At 42.8% G+C, this 14,710-nt stretch overlaps 1 protein-coding gene across 3 annotated transcripts in view; it reads right to left on the bottom strand.

Annotated features, from left to right (window-relative positions):
• The window catches only part of abat (4-aminobutyrate aminotransferase), a 96,394-nt gene that overhangs the window by 57,875 nt on the left and 23,809 nt on the right, over positions 1-14,710 (bottom strand). The window contains exon 1 of one of the 3 annotated variants that reach the window (XM_060901112.1): positions 12,773-12,881. The exons of the other annotated variants lie outside the window; for them this stretch is intronic. The gene's annotated coding sequence lies outside the window, so the exon portion shown is untranslated. Of the gene's footprint in view, positions 1-12,772; positions 12,882-14,710 lie in introns of those variants that run through there. 3 annotated transcript variants of the gene reach the window in all.

The raw sequence follows: 14,710 nt of genomic DNA on the forward strand, positions 1-14,710 counted from the left end.
AATAAACCCAAATAAAACGAGTGCACTCAAAAAAAAAAAAATTTAAATTAAAAGGAATGATGACGTCGGATTCAGTCCTACCACAGTAGCAGGGACAGTGGACGTTGATGGGGGACAGTTCAATCAGAGGAAGACAGGGGGGTGTGCAAGGGGAAAATGATGATAAGGTGGGGAGTGCAGATCAGGGCTCCAGGGGTTCCAGGTAAAGATGAAGGTGATTCGGGGGACGTTTCCAGGGGTACGAAAAAACCAGTCTGCACAGAATTATACAGACTATTCAATTACTATTAAATTCCATTTCATTTAATCACTACAGTAACCTTTCCTTATCCATGTTATTGTTGTCATTACGGCAACATACAAAACAACAAATAAATTCATTCTTACGGCACATCTCCGTAAAGTCAGCTACCGGAGATTGCTGTCTTGCTAGACCGACATTGTTGCTTAGAAACCATGCTAGCCAGAGAGCTAACTGTCCAGCAACGTAACTGTCACTGACCCATACTGATGAAAATATAAGACACTCAAAATTCCTAAAATACACAAAAACCTACTAAACCATAAGGTCGAAGTCCATTCAGAGTATCCTGACTGGTTTTAAGACTATGTCATGCCAATTTACCATGTAGGAAGCTTATAAGGCTCACCAGGACCTGTTTACAATAACCTAGCTTAGCTTAACATATTAGTATAAGTTACAAAGTTAATAATTTGCTCACCAGGATATCGGGTAGGAAAATCAAGCTCACGACGATCTCGGGACTTGATTGCAGGACATAAATCTATATTAAAACAGGGAGTTTTAATCTATTTGTAATAATTGGTTATATTAAGAAAAACATATGGGAATATCATTAGAGCTAGAGACTCACCGAAGGGAAGGAAGTCGATAAAAAAGGAAGGCGTTGAAGATGAGGATCAAATGGGGGGAATCTATTTTCTTTCTATTTGTTCTACTTTCTTCTTTCTTTTCTGTTTTTCTACTTCTACTTCTTCTTAGTCATTCGTTGGTCTATCGTGTCTGATTGAGCGTAGTTGGTTTTCCGCATCTGGTTTGATTCAAAACATTCTATGGCACGCTCTAGGGACTATCAGGAAATTCTTAGCACAATAAAAGAATTAAGGGAGCGTCTGAAAATGACATGGGTTACACAAATTTGGTACAACTCGTTAAAACGGTTGGCTCGAATGATACTCAGACGAATCCTACAGCATGCGTGGCGTGACGTTTCTTCAGTTCCCTACTCGTGACGTCAGCTCCTATGTGCAATTAGGTCCTGTTTACCATTCGAGATCCAAAAACGGAAGACAGCCCCACTCGGATTTGCCCGACCCTATGGAATCAATTTTGTGCCAAAATGTTCATACAATACTTTTGAAATATCAAACAAAAACGACAACTCAAAATACAAAAAAAGGAAAAAAAGTCAATTTTTTTAGACTGGCAAACAAATTATTCGTGTAATCGTGCAAAATATCAGTCTATTACTCTTCAGAAACCTTTTATTTTTGTTCCGCGTCTTTCTCAGTTTTGTTTGACGTAATTTATTTTGGTTGCGATTCCAGCTTTCTCGTTTGCGCTCCCTGACTTTTTGCTGCAGTTTTGGCACAAACTTGACGTGTGGGCGGGCTGTCCAGGAATGCATTCCCATTGGCTAACTTGTGTTTGACTGACAGCTACGCTCAGCCATTCCCTACTCGGATTCTGGCGGACTGTTTGACGAGTGACCGATCCGTTGACGGTAAACAAGGATCGAGTGGACTTCAGTGGCGACTATGATATTGAATTTACACTTTGTTGAATTAATTCAGTATCATAGTCGCCACTGAAGTCCACTCCATCCTTGTTTACCGTCAATGGATCGGTCACTCGTCAAACAGTCCGCCAGAATCCGAGTAGGGAATGGCTGAGCGTAGCTGTCAGTCAAACACAAGTTAGCCAATGGGAATGCATTCCTGGACAGCCCGCCCACACGTGAAGTTTGTGCCAAAACTGCAAGCAAAAAGTCAGGGAGCGCAAACGAGAAAGCTGGAATCGCAACCAAAATAAATTACGTCAAACAAAACTGAGAAAGACGCGGAACAAAAATAAAAGGTTTCTGAAGAGTAATAGACTGATATTTTGCACGATTACACAAATAATTTGTTTGCCAGTCTAAAAAAATTGACTTTTTTTGTATTTTGATTTGTCGTTTTTGTTTGATATTTCAAAAGTATTGTATGAACATTTTGGCACAAAATTGATTCCATATGATCCTGCCATCAGAACGATGTGACAAAGAAGCCTGAAAGGAAGTATCGGAGATCGTGAAGTTCCTCTGCTGAGTGGACAGCGCAAAATCATTTCACTCAAAAATGATATGCAAATTATAAATAAACAGGTAAAGGAGTCGTGAAAGCTGAAAAAAAAATGCTGGTCAGGCCACAGCCACAAGCGAGAAACCCCAAGTGAAGGGAGCAACATTTTAAGACGTGTTAAAATACGCGAGCCTGATGACCGTGCTGAGCTCAAGTGCATGTGTTCGAGTCATTCTGAGTGTAAATTCTGCCTCTTTCATGCACATAAATTGGGTCTGGAGCGCACGTAAAATCTTTTCCGAGGTAAAGTATATGCATCAATAACACGAATGCTTCTCCACTGCTTGTGTCCAAGTCCCAGGATCAGATGTTCTTCGTAGATGAGAATGCAGTAAACGATTTCCTCCCTTTTTCACGCCTCGATGTTGTTGCTGCTTGGAGGACTCCAGTCCAGTCCAGTTCATTATTCTGCAGATCTCCACTGCACCAAGGAAACATTTAACGCTGAGTGTGGGGGAGGGGGGAGGAGAGAATAACCCAGGCCTTTGGTGATTACTTAAGCTCCGAGCTCGTTTTCTAAGCGGAGCATGGAGGAGACGGCTCTCCACGTGAGTGCTCAAAGGCAAAAGCAACAACACGAGCATTCTCCCCTCAGCAGAGCCATTACCCAGGACCATTAAGATGCTAATCACTGCCGAACACAACCTCGACTCGCAAGCTCATCGGAAATGGAGCAAAGAGGCAGTGAGAGTTTAAAACACTGGCATTACCTGACAAACATTCCTGTTATACAAAGATTAGGAAGCTTTATGAGCGCTGTCCAGAGCTGTGTGAAGCTTTTACAGTTCATGGACTGGAAAATGTTCACGATGGAGCTCAGGATTTTCTGAGCCAGAGATCCACATGATCAGTCTGAATTCAACAAGAAGTGACAGCAAATTCAGTATTTAATAAAAAAAAGGCGTGGTTTCAGAAATGTTTGCATTTTAGTTCCTGAGCTTTGAGAACCCAGAAGTGGGGCACGCTTCAAAGGCATGCAAATGAGGTAAAATACCCAGCCACTGTGGGTGAACAAGCCAGCGCATGCTTCGTGCCAGTCCCAAGCCTGGATAGATTGGGGAAGGATGGCAACTTTTAACAGGAGCAGCCGAAAGAAGAACTGCTTGGAAATTGCAAAGTGTGACCATTTTAGGCCAAAGAAAACAGGATCAACTGTGAGCTCCTGCTCACTTACGTATACCCCCGAAAGAAAATGACTAAAACCTTTGACAAATCTGCGTAATATTTCATCAACTGAGAGTAAAACTCACAACCACCAAGTGAGTAAAATATGAATGAAAATAAAATATGAAGATAACGAGCATCTACTTTTGAAAAAACAATATCCCCTCGCTCTCACTTCTATCAGAACGCTAGTCATCGAAGGAATTGAGGTATTTCACTCACGTGACCAAGTCATGTGATGCTGCCATTTTGGACGTCATGGCTCGAATCGGTTTGAATGCGAGGAAGGCGACAAACGAAAAACATAAAAGAAAAAGGAGCGAGATGCAGAAAACACCTTCACTATCCAGCGACGTAGGGCATTTACAGGGCGAGCAGAGGGAGAGGGATTTGCAAAAATTGAGGTTAGCAGGCTTAGAGAACGACGTTTACCTGCTTCCACCAGGATTGTTCACTGACGTACGGAAGTACACGAAGCCCTCGTCTTTACCTGACTTCGGCCCACATGATCTGTATACCTATGTCGTTAAAAACCCATCGCCATACACAGGTATTGATCTGAAAGCGTATACGAGTTTGGATGCCTACAGATATTTTGTGTCAGGCTGGGTAACATGCCTACATCAGCGGGTCGTCCCTGGAGCCGGTGGTCGCCATCTTATCAATTATTTTTAGATATTTTAGTTTTACTATAGATCTTGTGGTTTGCGAGCCGTCCTTGGATACAAACCACAGGTTCTATCTGATAGCCTATACACTAAATATCGAAACTTCAGACCCTCTTCGGTGTGTTTTTAGAACCAAAGCCATAACGTTTGTATTTAACTATCTTAGTTTTATTATGAGATGTTCCAGCTCCTTCTTGTCCGTAGTCTAACACCGAGTCGATAGTTGGAATTGAGATGAACCGCCACTGTCATTTTACAAGGCTCCGGTGCGCGCTGTTCAAATGGTCGGCTACATCATTTTTGTTGTGGACGAACTGTATTTATACGCTCCATTATGGTGATGACAGTAAACTTGGACATTTAAAAATGGTCCCACGCCACACTTCGCCGTGCTGCTTCATGTTGATTTTTAAGCGATTGTAGCGTAGGTAACTGAAGCCAGGGTACGGCCAAATGTTTGTCCGTGACAGACAGCAAAATTCATTGCTTGAAGACTTGCACTACGCACAACGCAGCAACCTATAGGCTATTCATTTTTGTCGATGAACGTCATTCTTCTTAAAGTGCCATTCCACCATTGGATGTATTCTTTGGCATAAAATACAATATATTTTGACAACATATATAAATGGTATCACTAGATAGAGAAATCTTTTAGCTTCAAAATGATATATCAAACATAATTTTTTGACAACGACAAGTATATTAATTTTGCGACCAAAGTCACCTACCCTTTTAATTTCCGCGCGTGATGTCATCGGCGGGTTCCCCTTATTGTGTACCACGTGACGTGTGACATGGCACATATTATCAGCAATGGCGGACAGAACGCGATAAAAATAATACCAATAAATCTAGCTAATACCAATAAATCTAGCTAACTGAAAGATTAACTCAAAATTTTTCGCAATTTTTTTGGCCCCCATATACGAGGAGAAATGACTCTCTCACTTTGGGGGTTTCCTGGTCTAAAAATAGACCGACACGTGGTACACAAGAAGGGGAACCTGCTGATGACATCACGTTTCACTACCGCGCGGAAATTAAAAGGGTAGGTGACTTTGGTCGCAAAATTAATACTTGTTGCTGTCAAAAAATTATGTTTGATATATCATTTTGAAGCTAAAAGATTTCTCTATCTAGTCATGTTGTCATAAAATATATTGTATTTTATGCCAAAGAATACATCCAATGGTGGAATGGCACTTTAACGAAATTCTTAAATGGTCAATTATCGATTAATCTAGGCTATTGGTTATGTGATGTCCATCCCTAATTCGAGCATACACTGTTGCAGAAAGTACAACACCGACGCGAGTTTTTAAACACAGCCCGTCAGTGGGTGCGTGTGATCATCTGCGAAATGTCACATCAGATCAGAAATTATCAAACCACGTTAATTCAAAATGTCCATGTAAATGTTTTGAAAATATGAACATTTTAGGCAGGTAGCAGTAATCAAGCAGGAGAGCAAAGCAGACTGCCAGAACAGGAAAGAGAATGTGAAAAGAGGGAAGAGAGAGAGGAGAGCAGCCAAAAGAAGGGCAAACACAGGGCCACGGGCTGGGACCCTACAGGGGTTGACAAGCCCAGATACAAACCTTGGCTTTACCACACTGACCATGGCAAGTATTCTGTGGCTACTTTAATATCAACCAATTCTGCCACTCATAGTCTTTGTTGTGTTAATTAGCAATAACAAAAACTAACACTGGTCTTTACCAACAGGAATGTTCTGTCGCCAGCATAAGCAGACACCAAAAACTGGCTCTCCAAAGAGGCCTTTTATTGAAGGGGTTAGGTGTGGGGGGAATTTAGGCTACATCCACACGACAACGGCAACGAGATGTTATTTAAAAAAATATCGCGTCCACATGGGCAACGGATCAGTAAAATATCAGGTCCATATGGCAACGCAACGCTTGCTGAAAACGATGCAATACACATGCCACACCTCTAGGGGCGCTGTAAGACGGTCCCTTCGGAGACACCAGAACAATAGAAGAAGTAAGGACGCATGCGCATAAACTATTACGCGCGAGACTTCATATTAGCCACAAAGTCAGAAAAATCTGTTCGTAAAATTACATTATAATGACCAAATACAATGAAAAGTATTTTTCCAGTCTCACCTGTGAAAGGTAATCCCATGTGATCTCGTTTGGACGGCAAACCTGTTGGTACAGTTAAACGCAGCACATGAATGAGGCATCTTTATTCTCCGCTTTGACCCATCCAATATGGCGGCGAGGATGACGTATGATTCTACGCAGAAGGCGGCGTCTTTAATGGTCCGGAATAAATTGAATGCTGCACGTTGATGGATTAATTTGTTCTTCTACGCCCTTTTTGAGGAATGTATTGTCGGACTTAAACCAACATCTGAAGAGGTGAGATCGCTCCTTTTTTTTTCCCTATTTTTGCTGGCAGGATTGACTCTGTCCTAAGGGCTATTCTCTCTCTCTCTCTCTCTCTCTCTGCACCATTACACAAATATTCACAGTGAAAATATTTTGTAAGCGCGTTTCATGAACCAAGTTATAGGATTTGTTGACAACTCGCATCGAGTTCATTACACTTCTACCCGGCGTGAAGCACGTGGTTGTGACGTCATCGTAAACAAATCCGTTCTACTCATCCAGACGACTTCGCAACGGCGCCGTTGCCAAATCTTTCCACTCTGGAACCCGTTCTCAAAAGATTTCATTTTGGGGCACCCAAAACGCTGGTGCCGTGTGGACGCCAGGCTGAAACGATAAACAATTTTATCAGATTCACCTGAATCCGTCCGTTGTCGTGTGGACAGGGCCTTAGTCTCCCTGACTGTTTTCTAAACTGCCTTGCTCTGCAGGTTATGCTTGTTCTTTCAAGACTAGGTTTATTCATTTATTCCCTTACAAAGGGTCACCATTTTAGAGTGTGTTTTGTCAAAAAATTTCTCAGAATGCTCCCGTATCCTCGTACTGGGGTGGGACGTCTGAGCGCAGGTCTTGCCACCGCACCTTCAAACATTTTCTAGGGGAAACACTGAAGTCCGTATTATAGGTGGAGGTCAGTAATTCAAAGTACAGCTCTAACAGGGATTTGAAAACAGGGAGGCTACGGAATTTATCTGGGGAAAAATATTTACATACATACAGTAGTTCCATGGTTTAATAATCCTATTGAAGAATGAGGCCTGATAAGTTGAAGTTCTGCAGTGAGTAGGTTTTAAAATTAATTTCGGATTTTGGGCCCTAGACCGGTCATGAGTTACAAAAGACACGTAGAGGTTTATGTTCAAATCTGTTTGGCCATTAATGCATTTATATACAAAGACTAAGTCTCTAATCTCCCTATCAGAAGTCAGAGGAAGCAAGTGCAGGCTTCTGAGTAAGTAGCATCCCCAATACGCTGTTGTAATATCCAGCGTGTTGCACGTCGTTGGACTCTCTAACAGGCTTCTAAGGTTGACACTAGCAGGGGACCGTACTTCAGACGCACAACAGAGCTGTGACTTGACGAGCGACAAATATAAAGTCCTCCTCACTTGAATTTCCGTCAGCAAGGGACAGGATCTTTTTAGAAAGCCAAGCATCCGGTTAGCCTTGCTGACTAACTTGAAACAGCGTCAAAAATCCATCTGATATGTTTCGTAAACACATTCAGATGGTAAACAGGAAGTCGATGTGCGACAGACCTGAAAACGGTACACACAGAAAAGCTGAAGTTTGGTATCAAGTGGCTATGATTTGTGGTTGATGAGAAAAAGGGTGTTTCAGGCGGATGGAAATACGGACGGACAGAGGTTTAAAAAAAAAAAAAACACCCAGTATACCCTCCCCCCTTCAGAGCAGGTGTATAATAATAATATTAATAATAATAAAAAAAATGAGAAAAGACAGGAAAATAAAGAGATTGGCAACAAAGTGCCAAAAGCACAATTTTAATTGTAATGAAAATTAGAAGGTGATTAAAGGGGTACCAAATATAATATATACAGTTGCTGATGTGACAAAGTAACGTATTCTATCAAATTTATATACTAGAAAACAACGAAATATCTTGGTAATTGTAAATATAATACTTTATACGCTAAACCGCACAAGAGTCGCCATTTTTAAAAGACCGTGACGTCAGCGCTACCCACTGCACTAGCGGAACTCTCCGAAATAGAGGAGAGAAGCGTGTAATCATGGCATCAGGCGCATCAAGTGAAAGCGACAGCTCTGTCGAATCATACGAAGAGATCCCGCAAGACACACTGCAAGCAGGCTATGGCTTAGAAGGGAACCAGTTTGAACCTAGGAGAGGTACTCTGTAGTGGAAGTTCATTATGTCTAACTATTAAAGCTATTTTAAGTTCGTTTCTTAAGACAAGGATTTTTTAAGATGTTACCTTGTTGACAGTTTCGGCGAGAATCTTCCGCCTTCTTCAAAACAGTCACCAGATGTCGAGTGGTGACGTGCCTTATCAGCTGATGTTACGCTACGGAGGCGTGAACGTCCCGCCCAATTTGACAGGTAGTTCACGCCTCCTGCTGTCAGGTCGCTCCCCCAGGACACATCTGGTGACTGTTTTGAAGAAGGCGGAAGATTCTCGCCGAAACTGTCAACAAGGTAAGGCAAGGCAAGTTTATTTATATAGCACATTTCATACACAATGGCAGTTCAATGTGCTTTACAGAAGTAAAAACAAAAACAGTAAACAATAGAGAAATAAAATTACATAAAATAATTTTCTCTTTATTCTAAAATAATTAATTAAAAATTATTTTAGGTAAAAATTATTTAATTATATTTATAATTTTATTTAATTATATTTTATTAATTAAGGTAACATCTTAAAAAATCCTTGTCTTAAGAAACGAACTTAAAATAGCTAGGAGAGGTACTCTCGACTCCGGTGATGAAATAAGAGAAGAAAGCTCGGATGACGGCGAGGATGAGACTGATGCTGACCATGGGCGTGGCGAGCGTGGGGCAGAGCGTCTGCGTGCAGGTGACACGGCGTGGTGCTCGTGCGGAAAATGTAACGTGGAGTTGCTCACGAGTCCAGCAGAATTTATTTGCTGCAATGAGATAGGTGCCACCCGTGGACTTGCGAAATCGTCGCAAGAGGCAGAAACAGGTATTTCACACGTGCTATTCTCAACCTCAATGAGCCAACACAACTGGGCACATACATACGTCATGAGTGTTACGCAGAGAAAATGAACGTGCATTCTGATTGGATAAAATTAATATCATGGCGGGCTGTTCAAACTGCGGAAATAGTTTGCTCGAGCTACTTTCAAAACACTATAACTTTCCAACCTTAGAACAAAAAACTTTTGTAAGTCTTGAATAAGGTTCGTTAATGTGCGTTTTATTGTTATATTTACTCTATACAGGGTTTTTTCTAGAAAACTTTAGTATGAGGGCGCTCACCATGGCGAGGGAGCGAAGCGGGGGGGGGGATGGTGCAGGTTGTCCCCCTCCGCCGTGCAAAGCCTTTGAAAAATGCTCCAACGGGACATTCTGAGGCTGTCTGAGAGGGAAATTGTAACAAATTGTCTGTCAACATTGAAAAAGAAAGTAGTAATGTTCTTCTGCCCCGGACAGTCTTTGGCTTTCTTCCGCTTCGTGCCGCGGGATGACATCTTTAAATGCCCAAGTGTCAACAAAAACAACTCGCGAACTACTTCTGTCAAAAGCTCCCGCGCCGGTGGGTGAAAGGTCATTCAGTCTCGAGAAATCTCGCTCTCCAAGTCAGCTGACCTTGTATGTAACCCATGTCAAATCTCGCGAGAGTAGCCACGACAAGTAAACAACATGGCGCCTCAGTCTGGAAAACGCCAATTCGGATTGTTTTTGCACCGTCTGGCGGTGTATCTACTATGATTGGAATATTTTTGGAGCAATTATAACGTATTTGATGATCAGACACATTGTCACGTAGTGTTGCTGGGATGTTTTCACGGAGTCGGTAAGGGGGCGCACGCCGAGAGTAAGAGGGCGCAGCGCCCCTGTTCCCCCGTTTAGACGAAAGCCTGCTATATATTGCCCTCTGTTCCCTTTTAAGAATGCCATTTGAGCAGCGTGGTTGCGTGGAAACATTTCACAATCTCCAAGAACGCCACCAGACAAGTTTGTAATCACTGTTCATGCCAAGTATCAAGGCTTGGGTTCAACACCCAAGACATTCTCCAATGATTTTATCTGCAACTTAAAGAATATATATAAAATCAAAATCTCTGCAGAACACAGCAAAACAACAGAAAGGAACGCTCCTGTGAGCACAGAGACACAAATCCCCCCAGCAACATTTTGCAGGGTCCAAGAAGGGGGAAACCCCCCAAAAAACCAACGTTTCAGAAACTGGTGTCCCAGAAATGTACATCGCAGCTGCTGTTGACGAGCAGGAGCTCCTGGTTACAGAGATTTCAGGTTCACTGTGAAAGGGAATAAAACAATTTTTTAAATTTCACTGTCGATTGGAGGGAAAAAGAAGAGTGCACTCTCAATTTACAGTCATGGTATTCTGATTATTTTTGCTCCCTGCACACGTCACACATCCGGTCACTTATTTTAGGAGGCTTTAAAAACTCCATTCCTCGAAAGATTCTGAAACTGCAGTAAAAACACATTTATGACTCCATTTGGAGAAGATGCTCTCCATCTGCCATTCAATCTGAACCGCGGAACTGAAGGAACCGCCTCAGCTGTATCGTTATCCCTGAAATGCATGTAAACACAACTGCACTCGACATCTAAGTCATAAAACAAATGGTTTGTTTTATATTCACACATCCTCCCCGTATATTCAGCAGAATATCTATCTTTAAGGCTTAAAACTGTCCTTGGCTCATAAAACGTCAGCAAACTCCTTTTCGAGAGCGTCGATTAATCTTGTAATGAAGAGTTATATTTTTGTTTGATGATGCTACAGATGTAATATCAGAAAAGATACCAAACGTAAACTTGAAGATCATTCGCAGGGTTTTTTCTCGAAAACTTTAGTATGAGGGCGCTCACCATGGCGAGGGAGCGAAGCGGGGGGGGGGGGGGGGGATGGTGCCGGTTGTCCCCCTCCGCCGTGCAAAGCCTTTGAAAAATGCTCCAATGGGACATTCTGAGGCTGTCTGAGCCCATGTTTACATTAACCGTATCAGCGGATCATCAGATTAACGTTTTTAAAACGATTAGTGTGCACATAGCAACACCAATACACGATTCGCGTGCACACAGCAACGCCAATACGCGGATACGCTCGGCTCCGCAGGCATCCTGCGCTCCAAATCACTCCGCCCTGAACAGCGAGTGCCCTCTGGAGGGTGCGCACTCCGGCCCTGCGCAGCTCACAGAGCGCGCGAGTGAAGCGCACGAGCAGTGATTCGGGACTGAGCCGCTGTGTGTGTGATCCCAGCGCATATCACTTACCACTCGCAAGTGGAAGGATGGCAAGCCTAAAGACAATCATAACTACACAATGGGCAGTATTTGCATCAGTATTTGCAGTATTTTCATACTTTTATACTCTTTAATGAAAGGTGATACAAGGCGGAAGTCCGGGCCGTTTTTCAGCAGTCGCGTCACATGACCAACGCCAGTGAATCAGGAAGGTGGATGTCACAGTGACGTTGTCCAATGAGACGCCAGCTAGAGCTCAGCACAGCGTATCCGCGTATTCTCAATGTTTACACAGCACCGGAGCTGACACGATCTGGATTGAATACGTGGACGCTGGCGGATTCCCGTTTCCTGGCGTTTTAATGTAAACGGACAGTGCATCCGCGAAGAAAACGAGACAGATACGGTCTAATGTAAACGTAGCCTGAGAGGGAAATTGTAACAAATTGTCTGTCAACATTGAAAAAGAAAGAAGTAATCTTCTTCTGCCCCGGACAGTCTTTGGCTTTCTTCCGCTTCGTGCCGCGGGATGACATCTTTAAATGCCCAAGTGTCAACAAAAACAACTCGCGAACTACTTCTGTCAAAAGCTCCCGCGCCGGTGGGTGAAAGGTATTTCAGTCTCGAGAAATCTCGCTCTACAAGTCAGCTGACCTTGTATGTAACCCATGTCAAATCTCACGAGAGCAGCCGCGACAACTAAACAACATGGCGCCTCGGTCTGGAAAACGGCAATTCGGATTGTTTTTGCACCGTCTGGCGGTGTATCTACTATGATTGGAATATTTTTGGAGCAATTATAACGTATTTGATGATCAGACACATTGTCACGTAGTGTTGCTGGGATATTTTCACGGAGTCGGTAAGGGGGCGCACGCCGAGAGTAAGAGGGCGCAGCGCCCCTGTTCCCCCGTTTAGACGAAAGCCTGATTCGGTCCTTGCAATTAAACACCAAAGTGTTCATCACATGGTTTTCCTTTGAGAGAGATAGATATATCGAGGTCTAATTTGCTTTTAGAGGAAAGGGCACAATACTTGGTGAACATTCACACAGGTAAACGTTCCTCTGCAGAAGCCATGGAACCCACACCAGAGAGAACCTGAAACTGGCCACTGACTGTCAACCTACTTTAAAAAAAAAAAAAAAAAAGACAAGGTTTTCTTAGACAAAATCATCTCTCAACTCAAATAAAACCCACAGTACAAACCTGAGAGCTCGGATGCGACGATCGGAACGACGGACGCGTTTTTGCCAAGACGTTGACACACGACGCTGCCTTGTCCAAAATGAAGAACCTCGCTCAAACCTTTATGCAAAAGTGTGTGTGTGTGCGTGTCAGGTTAATATGTCACTACAAGCAGTGCAACAGGCTGAGCCAGTGCTGTAAAACACACACCCACCACTGAAGTTAATCATGCACAATACAAAACAAAACTGCGCACCCATGTTTTAAGCTTGAGTGCACAAGTGTGTGTGTGAGGCCGATTAAATCAATTATCTTCTGAGAAGCATGACTCCGGACTTTACATCATCTCATCTCATTATCTGTAGCCGCTTTATCCTGTTCTACAGGGTCGCAGGCGAGCTGGAGTCTATCCCAGCTGACTACGGGTGAAAGGCGGGGTACACCCTGGACAAGTCGCCAGGTCATCACAGGGCTGACACATAGACACAGACAGGGGTGTAGTGGTAAAAAAAGAGGTGGGTAAACTATAAATTTTGGGATCGGGGGACCACAACGTTGTAAGGGCCAATTCATAGTCGACGCAAGCATGACGCAAGGATGCTACGATGCGTATTGTATGAAACAACTTTTCTGACACATAGGAGTGTGTGTGTGTGTGTGTGTGTGTGTGTGTGTGTATGACAGTGCATGTGTGTGTGTGTATATGACAGAGTGTTTGTGAATGTGCATGTACTTGTGTGTGTGAGTGCATGTATGTATGTGTGTGACAAGGGTTCCCTGAGGTCTCTACTCTATATCATTCATAAAACAAGATACACAATAAGTATGTTTGAGGTTTATTAAATCTTAATAAAGAGAAATATAATGTCAGTGTGAAAGAATGGCAAATTACACATACCAACAGTAGGCCATATGAAATCCATAAGCTGACAGATATATCACAGCAGTAGACCTTGCACTAGAAGAATGTTAACTTTTGTATGTGTGTGTATGAAAGTGTTTTTGTGTGTGTGTGTGTGTGTGTGTGTGTGTGTGTGTGTGTGTGTGTGTGTGTGTGAATGTGCATGTGTGTTTACTTGTGTGCATGTGTGACTGAGTCCAAGCGTGTGTGTGTGTGTGTGTGTGTGTGTGTGTGTGTGTGTGTGACACCAAGTAGAGTGGTGTTTATGAAATCTAAATAATCAATAAAGAGAGAAAAATAAAGAGTGTGTGTAAGAATGGCAAATTACACATACTTTCAGTCCAGATGTGTGGATGGCATCTGATGCTTTCTGATACTGTCTCAGTTTCCTCTGCCTCCATTTCGTCTGTCTCTGCATCTTCTCTGTCTGATTCTCCTCCCTCATTTTCTCTTCCTTCTGTTCCGTCTATTTCTGTTTTTCTTCCCTCATTTTCTCCTCTCTCTGTTTCTCCCTCAGTTTCCTCTATCAAAGTTTCTCTTAAAGGCCTATCTGATTCTCCATCCATTTGCCTTCTCTCTTTTCCTCCCTTTTCTCCTCTTGTAGTTGATCCTGTTTCATCCTCTCTTTGCCCTATTTTCCTCCTCTCACTCTCTCCTCCTTCTGTCTCTCCTCCTGCTGTTTCTCCTGGCCCCGCAACACTGTCTGTCTCTCCACCACTATCTGTAAAATTACATTAAAACGGCTAAGTACACCAATCATGTGGACAAGTATTTCTGCCCAATCTGAATGCTATAGCCTTCTTTAAAAAATAAACACACACACACCGAGAAGGGCGGCGAGGAGTGACTTGCCTAACGTTACTTTAGGCTAAGTTCTCTATATTATGTCCGTGACATGAAGCTAGCATGCTGTCATCATGACTTTGAGATTAACATGAAATGACAACTATTTGTCTTACAATGCGCTGCAAATACTGAATTTATGTTGATATAATAATTACCAAAAACTTTAGACTGCACTAACAACGTCATTTGTCTGCCAGAAAGGTAGGCTAATT

Source organism: Neoarius graeffei, chromosome 20, assembly GCF_027579695.1.
Source record: "Neoarius graeffei isolate fNeoGra1 chromosome 20, fNeoGra1.pri, whole genome shotgun sequence".
NCBI classification, from domain to species: domain Eukaryota; kingdom Metazoa; phylum Chordata; class Actinopteri; order Siluriformes; family Ariidae; genus Neoarius; species Neoarius graeffei.